We start from the raw sequence: 7,263 nt of genomic DNA, 5'->3' as shown, positions 1-7,263 counted from the left end.
TTCCTGGTCTGTTATAAGATCTAAACTGTCGTGGTGGTGCAAACTATGAAATCTTCAAGCCTGTTCTATTTAGTTGCAGAAACAATGATGGTTAGAAATTAAATTTATGGTCTTAGTAGCATTATCCTCAACTCTATTTGTTTTGATGTGAAAAAGTGCATGCTATTCATGGAAACCCTGTTTTCTTTCCTTTTTTTTCTTCTTCTTTATCAGCAGTCAACAGATCATCCAATATATCATTAGTTGGTACAATTCTATAAAAGAAATTAGATATTGTATTACACTTTTAGAGCTTCTTGAGACTGCCACTGAAATGTGGAAGTGTTCAAAATATTCATTGCAATTGTCTTATGTTTGTCCATAGAAAAGTACTTGAGCTGAATACCAGAGATCCGGAATGAGCTATATATCCTGGTTCGATTTAGCAGTAGGACGACTTACTAGCATTGTAAAACTATAATGCATAAAACAAGTCTTATCTTGTTCATTAGTTTCAGAAATCTCTTCTACTTATAATGCAATTTTCTGTTTTCTTTGTTTTTTGGGGGGACTACTATAGTATTTTGCTTCCCCGTGTATTGTTTGGTTTCAGAAAACACTTGGACAAAGAACCTCTTCAGCCTGAACAATCATTATTCTCCATCAAATTCCTCTATGTTGCATTTTGAATATGTTAAGTCATGTTCCCTTGTTCTCTTTATGTAATTTTAAGAACCTCATCCACTATTTCTCCTGACTCTCTTTGCCTGTCAAAACTATTGAACAAAAAAATTCTAGTATTTTTCGTTGTCACTGCCCCAATCTATCTGCTGCTTGTGTTCCCAAAAATGAGAACACGAGTAATTTTTTCTTTTTTTCTTTTCTGACAAAAGCCAATGCTAACTAGTGTGATTTATCTTTATTTATTGTTAAATACAACTCTTTCTTAGAAAGTGTAACTGAAAATAAAAGGAAATCACGGCTCATAATTAACTTACTTTGTTTACACAGTGACAAATAATAGGATCATGTATTTGGACAGGGGTACATACCAAACTTTAAATTGGTTCATAAAATTCACCATTTCCAGGTTAGGTTACCCCTCCTAAAATGTAACCTTAAGCAAACATCACCTTTGGAAAGTGATAGTGGTGACTTTTGAGTTTGTTCACATGGAACATAGAAGATTTTCTCAACTGTCTCATCCTGTGACTTAAATGGTTGTAAATTTGAATAAGGGAGCATAGGAAAATTGAGGCAATGAGAGTAACTAGTGTCTTCTTAACTTCCAATTGACCAATTCATAGAAGAATTCTCAATTTTGGCATAGATAAGAGTTATAGAAGATTCCAAAGGTAAGATCATTGCAAGAATGGATCTCTAAATTGAGTTTCAGAGAACTTATCAACACTCTCCTCCTTGCATACTTAGTTCTTATTAATGGTGAAACAAAGAATTGTATTCATCCCTCAAGATGTGTTAGGTAAGGAGATCGTCTTTTCATCTATTATGCTTTCCAGAGGTGTAGAAGAGGATGTGATACATGGTCTTTAGGTTGCTCAGGGAAATCCTAGTGTATCTCATCATATTTTTTTATGCAGATGATAACTTGGTTTTTGGGAGGGATACTATGGAGGGACTTAATTTCAAAATTAAAAACAAAAAATTATATCTGCATATGAACAAGCCTCTGGTTAGCTGATTAATTATGAGAAATCAGTTCTCTTTTAGTCCAAATGATGCTGATTGGAGGGATCACTTGAAGCAACTTTTTGGGGTTCCAGTGGTGCAATGTCCTGAGAGGTATTTGGAAGGTATGCCTGCCTTGTTGATGTACTTATCTGTTTTTGGTAATAAAATCTCACTAACCAAAAAAAACAAAAAACAAAAAAAAGGATTAATGGAAAGTTTTTAGATCAATTTTATGAAAGGGCTTGGAAGAAGTTACTTATTCATAAATTACTAAATGCTTTAAATACTTACTATTTGGTTACTGGGAAAGTGGAGGGAAAGGGGAAAAGAAAAAAAAAATAGAAAAAAAAGAGTAATGCAGAGTTTACCAAAACACTGAACTGTCCAGAACTAGGCATATCTTGGTTGTATTAGGTTCATCTAACCTAATATTTTCTCTTTAACCAACAGGGGCTATAGATCACAATTATAGATTTTGTTAATCAAGTTGATCTCAAACCCTAACTGATCTCTACACGCTCCTCTATATCGAACGATTTGACCTCTTTGTAATCTCCTCTCTGATCACAAACTTGAACCAGTTAAAGCAATTCATCGATGATTGCAAGTCCAATTCCTCAATCCTCTCCGATCCTTCTCTCCCCTTCTTCCAAGACTACCTTGAAAGGTATGATATAATTCATTTTTATGTATTTACATACTTTCCTGTTGAATTTGCTTTTCTTATGTATTTTTATATGATTTTTTGGTGGTTTAGTGGAGTGAATTGATTTTGAACTTTATGTATTTCTATTAGTTTTTTGGTGGTTTAGTGCTTGCCTTTTCCTCTAGTTTGATGATAACTGTAAAATAAAAAAATAAAAAAACTGAAAGCATTTAATATTCACAAAATAGTTTTAATCTTTCAAAATTGATATTATATTGTCAGTTGTGACCTTATTTTTTCAGTAATAAAATCTGAGATATATCATAAAAGGCTGCTGTTTTTATATCAAAAGATCAATTGATAAGAACAACTGAGTATTGAGAGAGATACAATACAATACAACACACTTTTCCATAAACATCTACTAGTTTAAAAAAGCCAGTACATGTTAAATATGCTTTTGATAGTTTGAAACCATTTTTTAGTGTTATTAATGTTTATCAAATCTAAAAAAAATGTTTATCAATTCTGAAAAAATTAATATGTATGTATTATTCTATTATGAAAACTGTCTCTAGCTTTAGATATGTTGTTACAACTTAGAACAATTTTCTTTGATACACTCGGAGGAGTTATATGTTTAATATTAAGGATCAAAATTTCATTTTGATATAAATGTTGTTCCAATTGGCATGAAAATAGAAACATTTCAAAAAAAAGTTTTGTGGTGGTGTTCGTTATTAGTAAGGAAAAAGTGTTACTATGTTTCCAAAAGAGTTTTGTGGTGGTGTTAATTTTACTGTTGTACTGAAATATGCAGGTACCTGGATCATAATCAATTTACTGGGAGAATCCCGGATGCATTCTATAAGCACACTTTCTTGAAAGAAATGTGAGTTTCTGTCTTCAATCAGTACAAGAAAATTGCAATTACCCAACACTAGGTGAAATGCTAATTGATTAAATGTTGTCACAGGTATATTGAAGGAAATGCTTTCCGGCCAGGTGTGAACCCTATTGGCGTCCACAATGTCCTCGAAGTTTCTGACACAGAGTTCTTGTTTTAGTCAAAGCTTCCACATATTATTTACTCGTAGAATTGTTTCTTTTTGTTCTTGCTAAAACTAGGGTGTTTCAGTTTGAATTGGAACGTAGTTCTATAAATAGGATGTATATAATGTACACTAGTGTTTTGGGAAATTTAAGAAATTTTGGAAGTAGGCTGTTTGACAGTTTAGAAAGGTGTTGTTGGATTCTTTGGTTGTCATTATTTTGTGTGAACAATGTCTGGTGGAACACCATGGTGGGGATGTCTGGTTGTTTCAGTTTGAATTGGAAAAATGTTTGGTTGTTTGACAGAAATTTAATAAATCGAATGTTAATGAATTATGTATTGTGTCGAATGTTAATGATTCAGTTAATTTGAGTGATGCTTTAAAATTATAGGTTTATTATGGATTGAATAAATTATTAGGAATTACAAGTGTATTGTTTTCCTGCTTTGGCGACCAATTTATTAGTCGCGACAAATAAATAATTTTTTTTCGCAAAAAATGACAATTGCCGACCAAGAGTTTTGGTCGCAAAAAATACATCTATTGCCGACCAAAATAGCTCTTGGTCGTGGAAACTCACTTTTGCCGACCAAAAGTTTTGGTCACGAAAAGTAACAAATGGCGACCAAAACCTTTTTTGGTCGTGGAATGTCACAATTGGCGACCAAACTTTTTGGTCGTGGAATGTCACGATTGGCGACCAAAATTTTTTGTCGCGGAATGTCACAATTGGCGACCAAACTTTTTGGTCGCGGAATGTCACGATTGGCGACCAAAATTTTTGGTCGCGGAATGTCACAATTGGCGACCAAACTTTTTGGTCGTTGAATGTGATAATTGGCGACCAAACTTTTTGGTCGGGAAAATATCACTTTTCGCGACCAAAGTGTTTTAGCGACTAAATGAATTAGTCGCGATAATGATATATTTCGCGACCAAAAATTTAGTCGGCAAATCCGACTTTTGCCGACCAACCAAAATTTTGGTCGCAAATTACTTTTGCCGACCCTCAATTGGCGACTAAAGTAGCGACCAAAAAATTTGGTCGCGGATAACTTTTGCCGACCAAAAATAGACTTTTAGCGACCAATTTTTTTGTTGCCAAAAGTGTTAATTCTTGTAGTGTGTGATAAAAAAAATTAGATTGATATTTTAATCACACTTAATTTGATTGAGTGTGATAATATTCATTTTTTATGTCACTTTTTAATTAAGTGTGATTATATATATATTTTTTTAATCACACATTCTAATTAAAGTGTGATTATATATACACTACTACTTTTTAATCACACTTTTTAAATAAGTGTGATTAGATATATTTTTTTTAATCACACATTCTAATTAAAGTGTGATTATTTATATATTTTTTAATCACACCTTCTAATTAAAGTGTGATTACATATACACTACTACTTTTTAATCACACTTTTTAAATAAATGTGATTATATATATATTTTTTAATCACACATTCTAATTAAAGTGTGATTATTTATATATTTTTTATTCACACTTTCTAATTAAAGTGTGATTATATATACATTACTACTTTTTAATCACACTCCACTATAAGAAAAAGCATCTTTGGCGACTAAAAAAGCATATTTGGTCGCTTGAAGTATAAGTTTTGGCGACTAAAAAAACATTAGTAGCCAAAAGTAAAGATTTTTGGCCACTAAAAAAATTTAGTAGCAAAAAGTATAGGTTTTGGCAACTAAAAATGTCACGACCCAAACCCGGCCCTATGGGTTTAGCACCGTAACCGGCCAGTAATCCGAGATTACCGAAGGCCTGCAGAACAGTAATATAGTAAAACAGAGTACAGGGCCTGGCGGAAGCCAATACAGTAAATAAATAGTGTCCATTGAGCTGTGACAGTCTGTATGCGAAAAGGCTTTTCATGCATTTATACATGAACAGTACAGAACAGTATGTACAATATTCACATCCATTCAACTAGGGACTCAACCCTACAGAACAGTACAGAAAACATTCCGTCTGTACAAAACAGTACGGTCTAAACAAAACAGTAAAACAGTACAGAAGGGGGAAAAACAGACAAAACACCCCCAAGCCATAGCATGGCAACTCGGAACCTCACAGTGAGGCACAAAGGCTGGCTTGACAAAACTGGAGTAACCCTGACGCCTCTAGCTGCGGTCTGGTGCCTGTACACCTACATATATATATATATATATGAGCAGTGAGCTAAAGCCCAGTGAATAACATAAAGCGTAAAGGGGTTTAGAATGAATGTCCTTACAGTAATGAAAACAGTTCAATTCAATCAGTATTTCAGTTGTTCAGTACAGCAAACAGTCATATGTGGTACATCCATTAGCATAACAGTAACAGTAGGTCTTAAAAGACCGAACAGTAATGATGGCCATCTGTCAGTAAACAGTAGTGGCTCCACGAGGGAACCGACAGAGATCTCTGTAACAGTAACAGTAACAGTAAACAGTAGGTACTAAGGATGCCACAGTACAGTTCAGAAATAAAGGACATACATTCATTCAGTAATACCAGTTCAGTAAACAGTTCAGTTCAGTATTCAAAAGATATCAGTTGAACATATCTTTACACAATTGTTACTCACAGAGTTTGGGCTACGGTATGCTAGAGCGTGTCTCCCCAGTTGCCAACCCTACACAGTTCACAGGTTGAACACACTAAGCTACACAGTTGGGAAATCTCATAACTTAATCCCTAATTTGCCTCGGTGTGTTCTACATCTATATCCTCAACAAGATGCCTTAAACTAGGCCTAAGAATGCCTAGAATGGGATGAGGATGCACAGATGTACATTTAAAAGCATTTTCAGAAAAACAGAGTTCCGCTCGAGCGCAGGTTTCCCCGCTCGAGCGTACAGGCAAACAAAGGTACACGCTCGAGCGTAAACTTTCCCGCTCGAGCGTACTGTAAAAGTACTGGATGGGTGAAATCCCCGCTCGACGCCCGCTCGAGCTTGAGACAAGACTCCGCTCGAGCGCCCAATCCTCCGCTCGAGCGGACTGTAAAACAGTGCAAGATGCTGGAAGCTCGATTTTACCGCTCGAGCGGCACTTCCCCCGCTCGAGCGAACGACTGAAATCTGGAAATCCCATATTCGAGCTCCAGGTCCAAAACCAAGCTCAAAAGCATCAAAACCAATCCTCTTGGGCCCATTTTCTGGAAAACATTTATAAACACATAGAATATCATGTTTCAAAGCTCAATTTGAGAAATCAAAGCCCAAGGGTGTTTAATTCAAACCCAATTTCAAACCATTTTCCAAGAACAATCCTCAAACATGACATGCATGATCTTAAATCATTTTCAAAGCTTTAATGCTGTTTCAAAAGAGCTTAAACCTTCAAAAACAAGATGAACTCATGGGGTACCACAAAATTATAAACATGCATGCACCATTATACCATGAATTCAACTCAAAACTCATTAATTCAAACATGCATGCACGAAATGAGCTTCAATTCACCATTAATGACCCAAATCATGACTTAGCTCTACAATCTAACATGGACCATGCAACAATCAACTCAAAACATGAACAAGAAGACAATGGAGCTACCTTTAGTCTTGTAGTTCAAGAAGGGAGCTCAAATATGCAATCTCCTTAACGATTTCTTCAATTTCCAAACAATTCTACAAGTGAACCCAAGGCTCTCACTTCCTCTCTCTCTAAATTCGGCTAGAACAAGAAGAAATGGCTGATGAAATGTTTTGATAAAGCATACACAAGGCTTCAAATATGAGTAAACAAAGGCCCCACTAGATGGCAAAAGTGTAATTACGTCAAACTCTTTAATTAGCTTATTTTAATCTAATTTAATCATACTTAATCAGTTTTCAGGTAAATATACCATAAAATCACATTAATTACGAGGGT

General features: G+C 34.8%; 1 long non-coding RNA gene across 3 annotated transcripts; it reads left to right on the top strand.

Annotated features, from left to right (window-relative positions):
• Nucleotides 1–1,474: 1,474 nt before the first annotated feature.
• On the top strand, nt 1,475–3,649 carry LOC145820545 (uncharacterized). 3 transcript variants are annotated; one of them, XR_014362307.1, is made up of 4 exons: nt 1,475–1,782; nt 2,122–2,338; nt 3,138–3,209; nt 3,294–3,649. It is a non-coding gene; the product is annotated as an uncharacterized LOC145820545 (long non-coding RNA). The 3 variants fall into 3 exon arrangements; XR_014362306.1 differs by having other exon boundaries at nt 1,475–1,793; XR_014362305.1 differs by lacking the exon at nt 1,475–1,782 and having other exon boundaries at nt 1,899–2,338.
• Nucleotides 3,650–7,263: the final 3,614 nt, after the last annotated feature.

This window comes from Camellia sinensis, chromosome 2 (genome assembly GCF_055761805.1).
Source record: "Camellia sinensis isolate YWXY chromosome 2, ASM5576180v1, whole genome shotgun sequence".
NCBI classification, from domain to species: Eukaryota; Viridiplantae; Streptophyta; class Magnoliopsida; order Ericales; family Theaceae; genus Camellia; species Camellia sinensis.
The sequence above is the reverse complement of the archived record's forward strand: the minus strand, read 5'-3'. Positions and strand labels throughout refer to the sequence as shown.